Below are 13,757 nucleotides of genomic sequence, written 5' to 3'. Positions count from 1 at the left end.
TGGTCCGTCCGGTGGGTCCCACCAGTCAGGGGGAAACGTTTTTTTCACGAAATACTGGTGGCCCGTCCGGTGGGTCCCTGCTGTCAGGTGGAGGAATAATTATTTTGCGTGTAATAAGGAGGCACTTCCTTGCGGTTGCCGTGGACCCAGCTGTCAGCCTCTCCACGTGCAGTACTCTTCCAATGGAAGTCGGTCATTGACCACATTGACCACGACGCGCCGAGAGCACAACGGTGGTGGACGACGGCAAGGCCTAGGAAGGGGACGATGCGGAGCTGGGGAAGACGCGGCAGTGGATGCCCACGCGGAGAGGAGTACGAGGGTTCACTAGTTCGGCTGCGGTGTGAGGCTGCCATCACCGCTGAATAATAGGGGGAGTGGGTGAGTGGAGGGATGGCCTGGACAGCGGTGGAAGTAGTATGGGGGCGGTGAGGCCTCCGCGGCAGCACAGCCGGCCACGGGAGGTAGGAGCATGCGGCACGATCGGCACTGCTTTGGGCGGCTGGGGCAAGAAGACCAGAAGTTGAAGAAGCACTACAGCCGTTGGATGTACATCATTGACCAGGCCGCGCTGAGAGCACCACGGCAGTGGACGACGGCGAGGCCTACAAAGGGAATGACACGGAGCCGGGAAGACACGGCAGTGGCTGCCCACACGGTGGAGAGTATGAGGGTTGACTGGTTCGGCTGCCATCGCTGGAAAATAACAGGAGGTGTGGGTGAGTAGAGGGATAGACAGGCCAGGGATGCGAGTATGATGGGGCCGTGAGGCCTGCCCGGTAGCATAGCTGGCCATGGAAGGCGGGAGTAGGCGGTTCTGACAGCGCAGGTTTGGGCGGCTGGGGCAGGAAGATCAGAGACTGAAGAAGCGCGATTGCCGTTAGATTGACATCTAACGGTCTGACGCTGGTAGAGTCGATTGTTGACTAAGTTTCTTTTTTGAGAAACCTTGTGTACGCATGAACTTAGTAAGCCCACAAGTCAGCCTCCAAGTCTGTGGCAGCCAACATAAAGCCCATTCGCTACTTTTTATAATTTGCAGCCCATTTGCTAATTCTTAAGTAATTTATTACAGCCTATTTTCTGCCCAGGACCACGGTCAGAAAGTTCAACCTTATTTTGCATATTTCGGTGGAGTCCGAACTGTTGTAATCTCAAAATGATAAACATTTTTAAGAACTTATTGATTTTCCAAAAAAATCGTTTTGTTTTTGTAAGCAAATAAGACGTGGGACAATTGAGTTGGTTTAAGGGAAAACCAGTGGTAGAAAATTCAGCGCTGGGTGGGAAAAACAACAAAAATAAGGATGTAAATATGAAAAGGGAATTGTATGTGTTTTCAATATAATGATACATGTATATGAACTAGTAAAACTATAGGTAGAGATTAGAAAACGAATGTAGGACATGCGTTTCAAGAGGAAAATAGAATTGGGCTGTGTTTTTGATTCAGTAAAAAAACTGCATGCGGATGTTGTAAGACAAAATATAACTAATGCTGGCGGGCCAGAGGACAGTAGATACCTGCTGGATCTTTGTGCCCCATTGTCGTCATGGGCTGGGCCTGTTAAAAACAAAACCAACCCTGGGCAGTCTACAGCCCAGTTGAAACTTGTTCGACCTGAAAAAACAATATACGTGCTCAATAAACTAGAGAATTCTGCAAGTACAGGCTGATAACTGGGATGCAGCAGGGATATTGTTTTTTTCATCGTGATATAATTGCATGCACTTGTTTCGAAAAAATTGGAGAACTGGGAATTCAAACGGCAGGTGCTTATGCTACACATCGAATAAAAATCAGGTGCCTGAAAATTCGCTTCAAAACAAATGATTCAGGTTTATATCCACGTCGACCCTCGGCATGATGGTTGGAAGCAAATGCAAGTTCATACCAAAAGATCGTTAACAACAATACCAACTTGCAGACGACAAGGTAGTACAACTACCAATACCAAACTAACTTATAATCTTTTACTCCTGCCCTAGTGTTCGTCTGGTAGAAAATCTTGTAGAGGACCAGCTCCCGCTCCTTCTCTTGCTCCAGGTCCCCGAGGTGGTACCGGTGCATCACCCAGTTGGTCCTCAGCTGGTCGAAGTTCTTGTTGGTGTGCAACACCAGAACCTTTTTTGCTGCCTGTCTGCCGGCCGCTGACCATCACCGGCAAGGTATTGCCAGTCTTGTGCCACATCGCATGCATGCCGCACTCCGACTGTATCTTGCGACACATCCACGTGCCCCTTTTAAATGCCCTAGAATTGCGCTGGAAGAAATGCTTCCTTAGGCCACTCAGTGTGACACCTGCAGTATTGTGGAATACATGTTTTAGTGTATGTAGTTGGCATTTTCATAACATCTTTGGCATGTTGCAGTCACTTGTTTCACTTTTTATTAACTGTCAAATTGTAATTGCTTCACCAGGTCTGCGTCTAAAAAGAAAAATAGAGCTATAAACAAAGGAATATGTTTGTGCAAGTAGACGGCCGATCGGTGTCTTACCTGGAAGTTTCTCACGTTGGGTGTAGCATATGCCGTGCTCGCTGTCGATGGTTGGTATGAACAAATCGATGAGAGACCAAAATCTCGCGCTGTCAGCACTCACTTTGGCCTCAAGGTGCTCGATCAGCTCCTGATCCATGGGATCGAACTTGACGCTGGTAGCACCGGCCAATCCTTCTTTGACTGGCATCGGTAATTCTAGTTATATGGTACTCAATGTATGATCAATCGACTATTTTAAGTGAATGATGAAAATTTCGACAGATAAGTGGTACTCCAAATCTGAAGTCTAGAATACCCGAACACGCCGCCGGGATTCCTGTTTCACCTCATGCGCAGCATGTTGTCACGTCAATTCAATGCGTGGACATGATGAATAATTTGACCAACGTATACTAGTACTGCTACTACTACTTACTAGTCGTATTTAGTGTCACAATTTATACATAGGTTTAACTAACAAGTACGCACTTGAAGCCTAACTGATATATATATATATATATATATATATATATATATATATATATATATATATATATATATGGCTTCTGCATAGCATCTCCATCATCATTATCAGTACATCCTATGCACGTGAGTTAGGATGCACTTGATCCCAGGAAGGTATCTATCCTTCAAACTAGAGGAGTGCTTCAAACTAACAATAGTACATAATATCCAACAAAAGAGGGTCGTGCTACAGCAACAGAATACATGGCTCAGTCTAGATATCAGCACGAATCAAGTTGTGCATATTTTCTGTTGGCATGAACCACATCGCCGCATGTCGGGTTTGAAAAAGTCTTCCATCGCATGGAAGCTTCATGCCTTTCACACACTGAAGATTATCTGGCAACAAGTTGTGTCGACGAATCTCTGGATATGGTGATTCATGAAACCCATGGTATGATGTCTAAACACAGTCCCCCCTCGCGAACGGAAGTTGCATAGCACGGTAATCATCGCCGGTGATACGATCGATGACTGGTTGGATGGTCGGATAATTGAGCCCGAGGAACAAGGAGTGGTTGCCGAGGCTGTAAACCCGCCTGCAGTTGAATACGCCTGGCCCAACGGAGCTGGGATCTTTCTCGAACACGAAGCAGCCACAGCCATCAATGTCACAAACGCCCCACGCATTATACTGCATGTGGTTTGATATAATGGTTTGGTCAATTTGGTACGTGCGAATGAGCATCAAATGACCGTCGTCAGCTGAACGAGCGATAAACCACCACCCATCGGCTAGTATGATTCCAGGTCCTGGAATCATGAAGGCCAGCGCATTTGTGTCTGCTGCAACAATTCAAATTGGAGACCAAAAGGACAAAAATAAACAATAATGTTCAGAGTATGTGTGGTATTAAGATTATTATAACAGTGACACATATCATAGACAGAGAATTGCAATGTCGTGGTCATAATCATACCCCAAGTTAAAAAAATAAGCCAATGGCTTTCATATTCTAGCAATATGTCATGGTTCAAACATCATGTAACAATGAGAGGAAAACAGCTATGACAGCGCCTACTCATATTCTACCATAGCACTTACTACTACTGTTCTCATATCAACTCTAAGCAATAACATGCGTTGTTATAAAAATCTTGTAAACGAGAGTAACATATAGCAATCATGATGTTATGCTCATAATATGTATTCTAATAATCATTAGATGCCAATTGTTCTCATATAAACTCTAACAATAACATCTGTGGTCATAAAAATCAAGGAAATGAGAGGAACATATAGCAATGATGTGGTTATAGACATGCTATGTATTGTAAATTTGTAACAATGAACAGGCAGTCGTATTCATAAGGTAAAGATGAGATGAGATAGAACAATTACACGACGATATATTCCACCAGTATAGGCAGCCAATATGTGCGTCGACCGTGTAAACGATGCCATTGTGCACTATAGCATCAGACAGAAATGTTGCCTCAACAGGATTGATGATGATCCATAACCACGTATGGCGACCGGATTCCATATAGACTAATCCCATGTTGGACAAGGCAATGAGCTTGTAATCCATGTAGTCTTCTGATGGTGTGGGCACTTCGCAGGTTACAACTTTCAGCAAACAGAGGTCGAGCCAAAAGCTTGACACGTCTCATGCGCAGTAGGCAGGAGTGTCCGGCAGGCCGCGAGGCTCGATGGCGGCGGTATCGAATGATGGAAGGGTGATCTCTTGCTGGGTGTAGATATCCACGAGATGCCACGGACTATCGGATTGGTGGATGAGGACGATCCAGTTGGCCTTCATGCCCACCCAGTAGTGGCCGCGCATGAAGGACGGGTGGATGGGTAGTGGTAGCATGTCGAGGGGCACAACGGCAACCTTCGTAGGATCGTCAAGTCGGTGTCAAGGCCACTTGCGAGGATCAGGCATCAGCAAGGAGGGTGTCTTGAAAAGAGTCGGCCGGTTGCAGACGAGTAGACAGTACAAAAACACCGAGCATGCGGCCAGACGGACGGTGCTGAGTAGGTCCATACGATTATAGATCTGCTCCAAGAGAACATCGGGGAGGGAATTCCAATCGCGGCTCTGCGTGTCAGTCGGTTCTGCCATTGGCGTTTTCAGTGCCTGCGAGCCAGTGGGGAAGTGGATTCGAGCGGTTGAGCGAAGAAGCTTCTCCTCATGTGGCCGAGCAGTGAGCGGGGGGATATGGTACGCGCGAGCTACCAAGGAAGATGGAGCGGGCGGGCGAGCAGTGAGCAGGGGTAAATGGTGTGCGGCCGACGATGGGAAGACAGGAGGAAGAAGAAGAGAGGAGGAAGAAGAGTGGAAGACAGGGAAGAAAGTGCATTAAATCTCAATTCTACTAGTACTACTACCAGGATATACCGTCCTTCGGAGTGTAAATAGTTACATCGATGACATGTGGGTCTACCACAACAGGGCCCATATGTCAGTTAATCGAGCACAGAGGTGCGTAGGCGTATTTGCGGAAGCGTGCTCTACTGGCAAACATGATGGCAGTACTGGGTAAGGCTGATTTAGTAACACCAACATGCTGGTTCTGCTTATTACTTACGTGGCCCATCTGCTGCAGCATGTATTGTCACTTCACTGTGAAGACTAGTTGAATAGTTCTCTCTAACCGAGATGGGGAATAATGGATCGCGAGGACTTCCTTTCTACAGTATCCCTATGCCTCTACGCTCACTTCACTCATTTTGCTCCGTACCTAGTCAGTTGTTGAAATCTGTAGAAAGACATACTCCATATTTGGGAACAGAGGGATGCTTTTACTCCATATTTGGGAACAAAGGGAGTATCACCATATGGAGGGAACAGAGGAAGCTTGAAATATGAACGTGTCAATGGGAGGGAGTAAGCCCCATGCATGCATGCATGCATGCATGCAACATGCAACACTCACACGTACACATGGATGCACGCAACACTCACGCACCCATGCGGCACACAACACGCGACGCAACACACACGCTCATGCTCAAGTGCTCAACCTACTCCCTACGTCCATGAAAGACTGTACATTTAGAGATTTACACATTGACCAGGGCATAATTAACGCCCAAAAGTAGCAGACTTATGTGTGCATGCGACCATTGAGAGAAGAAGATTAAATGAAGGTCGTTGCATGCTGTTATTAAGGATAGACATGTAGCCTATACCTACAGCACAAGTTGGTGCATTAGTCAATCAATATTGATTTAGATTAAAGGCTAAATGCATTGGAAGTGTAGATGTACATCATGTACTACACTCTTTGTTTTATAGCTGATGTACACTCTTTGTTGGAAGACCGAGGGAGTACACGTGTATGCACTCACATACATAGCTAGGGCGGTGCGCGCGCAAGGGTTGGACTCATGTCGTGCCTGCGTAAAGTTTTGTTTAACTGATTTCTTTGCTCTGCCAACTGACAGGTGGGACCCAGAAACCAGGTGACAATTTAACCAGTCAACAAAGTGCCACGTCGACTATATGGCCGGTCAGTAGGGTGCAATACGGTGCTCTACGATGAGCTAGTGATCGTATAATCACCGCAAAACTATATATAGTGACCGTAAAGAGCATATTGTTCCATACGTTGACCGGAAGTGTATTTTTCTCGTTTCAAATTAAGCCATATTAATCGGAAAGGATGCAGTATGGACTACTAGTACTAGTACTGCTTTGATGTGTCCCGTCAACTCGCCGAACGAGGAGAAGCTTGCTTACTACGCCTCTCCCTCGCCCACGCGCGCGGTGGTTCGTAGGACGAGGAGAGGGTTTTGACTACAGCGCGCTCTCCCTCCCCCTCTCCCTCGCCCCCGCCCTCGCGGTGTACATGCAGCAGTTCTATCGGTGTCAGATTGCCAGAAGCATATTGCGACTGTAGTATCATCATTGTTGGACCTTCCGAAGATGCGAAGAGCCAAGTGCAAGGTTCACACGAGTACGAACTGTTGAACCTCCCGAAGAGGCAAAGAGCCAAGCACAAGGTTTTATAGGAGTGGTCGTCCTAGTAGGAGTGTACTACAACTATAGCAAACGATGCTACAGTATGATGCCGCCACATCACGTATATCCAAAGCTGTGCCACCTTCTCAAAGAGCATGTTGGAGCCCATGCAACAACCACACAAGTTGCACATACACATAACACATTTACTAGTAATAAATTCTAAAGGACAAATGTCAGTATGCCACACAAGTTCATCTCCAATTCATGTGATAAATTTGTGCAGGACTAGTCTACATATATTCATAGCGCTACCGTTCACAATTACCGTACTCCACTTACACGTTATAGATGGGCTACATGTCCTCCTCCAGGTTCCAGTCCCAGGTGTTCTTTATGGATGGCACGATACATAGCGGTGGGCAACGGGAATCATTGTCGCAACTTTCTAGTCCGGTTCCACATGATGGAGACTCATCCAAGCTGAAGCGGCATAAATGTCCCAGCATGTCGTTCATCCGGTGGTGCGCACTGAAGACACAACCATGCTTCATGACCGGCAGGCCTTCCATGTCGTGCATGGAAGGTGGCATCCACTTCACAATGGGGTACCTGTCCCCGATGAAAAGTGAGTACTCTCCAAGAGTGTTCCTCGGCACCCACATAGCATCATGGGGGTCGAACTCGGCGCCGTTCATCTGGTACACGCGGCATCCCAGATCAGGACACATGGTGACGTACATAGTCAAGGTCCATGCATAATAATGTTGTGCTCGAATATGGCGGTCAGTAATATTGTGTTAGAAAATAGTATTACTCCGGTATAGAGGAAGTAAAATAACCGGCTTATTATATATAGCCACTCTTGGCTACATGGATGAGATAGTAAGACCTGGAAAAACAAAAATGGTGGCAGCTAGTGGGTTCAAGTCTTCAAGGGACTAGCTACCTATACGCGTCGTCCAAGGTAAATAGTACTCCTACTAGTACTACTAAGTATACTACTAGTACAACAACGAAAGAGAAGGTGAGAGGGTTAAAAAATGGAATACCTGGGTAGATGGTGACGGTTTGATCGTGGTAGATTGTGTGACCATGTTGCACATTAGTTGTACCATGGGTAACTACTGCTAAGATAGTTGGTCCCAATATGCCAAAGTCAGCTACAAGGTTCCAGGTTAGACCGAATCGCGGATGCAAATGCACATCCAGGATCGGTGATCTTATTTTGATCGGGGGATGACTGGTCCCTGCAAACTAATGGAGTACCGTTAGGGATGCAAATGATGGTTTGTGCATTCCATTTGTAATCTCCCGTACCGTAGGATGGCAACCAGATGAAACAAGTCCCCTGGCTTGTCACCGCGAAGATGCGGCCTAGATAGTGCACGGCGTCCTCGAACATGTAGGGGTACAAATCTGCCGCCGCCAACATGCGCCAGCCTCTGCCGTTACTGCCTCTTGCATTGATGGCAATCCTTATGTCGAACACCGTGATGAGATAGTAATCATCGTAGCTGCGTCACTTTGTTGGCGGGTCCGCAATTGCTATCTTCTTCAATCTCATGTAGGAAGCATCATACGTATTGAAGCCCAGCCAGTCCGGAAGGCCGATCCCAATGGTGGAGAAGGGGTCTACCGGAATGGCCGCACCACTGTGGATGTTGTGCAAAATGATGGTGGAATCCGGCCGGAGGTATGCAAGCCAATCTTCGTTGGCACCGACTCAGACCTATATATAAGATGGTGGGTAGTGGCGAAATTACGTGATGGAAATGGAATAACTAAGTACTACATGATCAAACTCCATTACTGACCTGCTCATCGGACAAAATCCGACTACCTCTCAACGTCGGCAACTCTAGCGGAGTCAACGTGCAACCATGGCCAGGAAGCGGTGGACTGTTTGAAGGATTGTCCCATAGAAGAACCTTCTCCTCGAGGACGCATGGAAGACGAACAAGCATGGCCTTTTCCCAGGCCTGTTTAAACAGCGTCTTGAAAAAGTTGGTGCAGGAAGCAGCGAGTCTTGCGGCGGTGAGGACGTCAGAGTGATGTGCGATTTCTCCCAGAGGATCGTCGTCCAAGGTCTCCCAGCCCCGGCGAGGAGGAGAACGGCCTGGCGAATCCATGGGAGCAGCGATGAACTGCCTTCTCTTCGGGGGGAGGGGAACTTGCGAGGAGGAGATAAGAGCGTAGTAACCGTAGGGCCTTGTCCCTTCCAACTATAGATCATTCCTCAGCAAAGGGGTGAGGCTATTATTTACTACTAGTACTAGCATTATGGAACGTTGTGGGATTGCATTATACTGTAAATAATAGCACTAGTAAGAAATTTTTGGCACTAGGTAGTAGATTTTGGCGTGGATTAAGAAATTTTGGGTATGTTTTTTGCCATTTTTTGTACACGCCAACTAGTGTCAAAAAATGTCTTACATTATGTGACGGAGGAGTACGTACTCGTACTATAGCAGTACTAGTACTACTTTTTCTCAACTAGTAGTGCGATGTACTGTACTTCCAGTCTAGTCTAGTATAGTACACTAGTTTTGAACTCTTGAATCTTAGGGCCAAGGAGCTATAGTTGGAAGTGGAGGGTATTACTGTTCTCTAGAACCATCGTTGTACTATCAATGCAGGGAAAGTACACCTGCGTAGTGGCCTAGTGGGTACTCTTGGTGCTCTATTCAGCCGATCCTCTCATGTAGCTGGCCTACTCAGCCGCTCCTCTCACGCACACACTAGCAGCCTGTTTATCAGCGACGGTTACTGCGGGGGCAGAACATTTGAGTTATTTGATATAGCGAGACAAGGCTTTTCGCTTCCATTTGTGGAGGTGTAATGGATCTCATCGAACTTTGCTAGTAGTTCCTTCTTTGTGAATGAGATGAAGCAAAGCTTTTGCCTCCGTTTCAAAAAAAACATGTCAAGAGGAATTTCTTTTATAGTAGAGCCGATAATGGAGTGAAGTCCATGCGTGCAACGCCACAAGCTACAGAGTAGTAGTAGAGCACTTTACGTATAGAGCCATATTGCACAATTCCCAATGCCCCGCCAGGCTTTTCTGGATCCTCGGGCTTAATTTGGAGGTGCTAGTTTAAATTTAAATATGGTACTAGCTGATGAGGAAGCTGCAAGCGAGGTGTGGCTAGGGAGAGCACGCGAGCCACGGGATGCTGGAAAGGAAAACCTGTTCACGTGGCTAGGCTATCCAGTGCACCCAGATTGTGGGGCCACATGTCCGTTTGACTTCAAAACTCAAACTACTCGTGTAAAATATTGGCTCGCAGCAAAGTGTAGTAGTACTATTTAAAAAAAAGGCCGATGTGCGTTCGGCCGGGATCGAACCCACAAAACGAGGTATACACTCCCGCGACCACTAATAGTACTCGTTGGAGTACAGCGCAACCTAGAATGGCCTTTTGTTGCTAGTAGTATGTACATTGTTCCTTACAAGAAACCCCTAATAATGCAAGAAACCACTAAAATGCCAAGAAACTACTACCACTTGCATACGTGGCAGACTTAAGATAAGACTACCTTATCAACCACTGTACATGCTCTTACCAACCAGCCCTACCAAGAAACGACTACTCTACAAAGTGCCATTATAGGCACGTTTCAACCCATGGCCCTGTTTGGATACATTTGTTGTCAATCTAACCCTGCCATCCAAACACCACTTTGGTTAGAGTCAATTCAGGGTTAGAATCTAACTCGAACCTCTGACAGGGCCCTTGTCTCCCATTAAGTCAACGCCTTCTATTCGACCGGGTGTTATGACTTGTGGGACCTACATGTCAGTCTGAACAAAAATCCCTGAGTGACCTCCTACCTCCGGCCCGTCCACCTAGTCATCCTCGGCCATGGGACACGGCTACAGCCGCCGGCAGAAGGCGGGGTCAAAACCGCCGGCGGTGCAGAGCCCATGTTGTGGCAGCCCGGATGCCAGCTTCGTCCGGCACTCGCGGCCGCTAGCTAGCCAAGATAGCTCCGTCCAGCTGCTTGTCTGCAAGGTTTGCTATCTAGATTGGCACGGCAGCGCGGCGGCTTGCTCGCGCACGCCGCGCTAAGGCCTGCTATCTAGCTCGAGCAAAGGCCACCGCGGTGGCTTGCTCGCTCATGAGTCACGCTCGCACTAGCCTGCCAACCCGTGCGAAGGCCAGCGCGGCATCCGGCTCGTCCGGCGGAGCGGCGGCCAACTCGCTCATCACCGGCGCCACCGACGAACACGCATCAGTACTGTTTCAAGTAATGTTCAGGAAAAATAATGATTTGACGGGGAATAACAGGATAGAAGGTCAGATGTGGGTCCCTCGTGCCAACGATCAAACAAAATGTGTTGGTTTAAGCTGCCTCGTCAGCGCGGACGTGAGGGCCAACCCTGTCATAAATGGGTTTAAACGAACCGAATCGGTAGGAGTACTAGGTAGTAGTTTTTGGCATGGATTAAGAAATTTTGGGTATGTTTTTGCTATTTTTTGTACAATAGATTCTTCCTAGGGCTGGTTGAAAGTGGCAGTTTTTTGTTAAATACTCTACATATTGTAAGTAGGAGTGAAAGTTAAGCTTTGGAAGCCAATAAGAAAGGCTAAATACATAGTGCATATGTGTACATGATTGAAAGTAAATATCAACCATGAGTGACTAATATCTTGATGGAAAACTCGAAACTATGGGATACTACGAAAAAATGCATGGTTGGAAATACTAGCAATGTTCATGTGCATTGCAACGAATCATAATTAGAATAATATTTATTCACAAACTTGGTACAAAACACTCTAATTTTGATATACATATGTCACTAGAGATATATTATGTTTCAATTAGAATATATTCCTTGGGCTGTTTTGGTGAGGTCAGGGAGGGATGTGGTTGGTTTTAAGATACTAATTATGGGTTTTTCTGCAAATTGGTAGACAAGTGGGATGTTGGTGAGAAAAGTAAACAACTTACCTCACAGTCGTTAGATGTAGATCTAATGGTCAGAAATGACGGATGGCAGACACACCATCATCACTAACTTAGTCTTGTGTAGGAGTACTAGCAAGATCCGTGCATTGCACGGAACATCAAGATGCATTTTTTTTATAAAACACTTGTTGTGATTGACCCTTGCGGGAGTAATCCCATGCAAACTAATGATATATCGAGAAATATGAGATAAGGTGAAGAGGAGTAAGGTGTGGTGGTGATTGGTGGTCGGACTGAGCGGAGGCATGGGGATTGACGACGCCGGCAGCGACCACCAGGCCAGTTTGTTCCAGAGACTTCCTTTCTTAATTGCTCAACAATGAGGTTTGTTGGTGATAAGGATGAACGAGGGAAGGCTTTGTCTGCAAATGTTGAGAGGGGTGCGTGTATCTTTTAGTTTAATTTCCATCCGTCACATATAGATCGGATGGTCTATATTGCAAGATTGCACACGTACCATCATCACCAACTCGGTTTTCTATAAGAGAAGAAATATAAGTATGGAGATACAAACGTATTATCGATACTTGCTTCCGTAAACTAGCATCTACATTCTATTCAACGCCTCGGCATGTGGGGCCTTAGCACAATGACTTCTCGACTGTGTAAAACAAAGATTTTCCCATCGCCGATAAGGAGGGGGTGGCGGCGGCGCGCTTTTTGGCTTGCTCTAGTCCTAGTAGTCATACTAGGTGGTCTAAGCACGTGTAGATTTATTCTTTTTCATGTCTCATGTTTGCCGTACTGCCACGACTGTTGATGAATAGACGGTAAGTTATTCACGGGGAAACCCTTGTTGAGCGTGTTTGTGAGAGATAGAGAGACAGTGTGCGTGTGTGATATGTTAGAGACTGAGGCAATGATAACAGATTCTTTGTGTCTATGTGTGTGGAGGATAGAGAGATACATGTACATGGGGCTTTGTGTTGTGTAACATGGAGACACATATACATAATTAGAGAGTGAGTGTGTGAGATACACATGCGGACATGGGGAGAGATGAGGATCTAGATAAATGGGTGTTTGTGCGTGACTGTGTGTGTTTGTGCATGCGTTTGTGTGTGAGAGGGAGTGTGTGTATGTGGAGTAGAGAGACCACTGATGATGTAAACCTAGTATAAGGGAAGGGGGAATGGTGTTACAGTAGCGGGATAGCACAGGTGCGGGCGGGGGGAGCAGACTATTTGGAAGAGACATCGAGTGTGTGCGTGGGAGAGGGGTGTGAGAGCGAGAGAGAGAGAGAGAGCTAGCAACAGAGAGAGAGAGAGAGAGGAAGAGAGGGGGTGAGAGGGGTCGTTTGTGTCCATAAATGGCGTATAGATAGGGAGACAACGTTGATGTGTCCGAAATTGGCCTATGAACGGAGATGCAAGGGAAGCGAGTCATCATGTGTGTGATAGGGACTTCACGAGAGATCTAGAATAGATGGTGTAGAGAACAATGTGCGAAATCGAGAACGATGATACATTACGGAGCTATGGAAAGAGTCACGACATATATGTATATAGGGAAGGAGCTGGGGCGGGTCCGCATGTGGGAGAGATAGAAAGAGGAGAGTGGTGCACAAGGAGACAAAGTGTGCTTGTTTGCAGTGGGTGTGGTGTGTGAGGTGAGTGCGCAAGAGCCACATAACTAGGGAGATAGACGTTTGGGGGAGACGTTTTGTGTGTATGGGAAATATACACTCTACATAGTGTGTGTGCTTGGGTAAGAGAGATAGCGGGAGACCTAGAGAGTGAGGGAAGAGATGTGTGCATGCCCGAGAGACAAAGTGATAGAGACCTATATTGGGGTCCGGACTTTACAAGAGAGAGGGGTGTTAATGTGCTCGTGTGTTGGTGTTTGGGGGAGAGAACGACTTC

Source organism: Triticum aestivum, chromosome 1B, assembly GCF_018294505.1.
Source record: "Triticum aestivum cultivar Chinese Spring chromosome 1B, IWGSC CS RefSeq v2.1, whole genome shotgun sequence".
Taxonomy (NCBI): Eukaryota; Viridiplantae; Streptophyta; class Magnoliopsida; order Poales; family Poaceae; genus Triticum; species Triticum aestivum.
Note: the sequence above shows the minus strand (reverse complement) of the source record.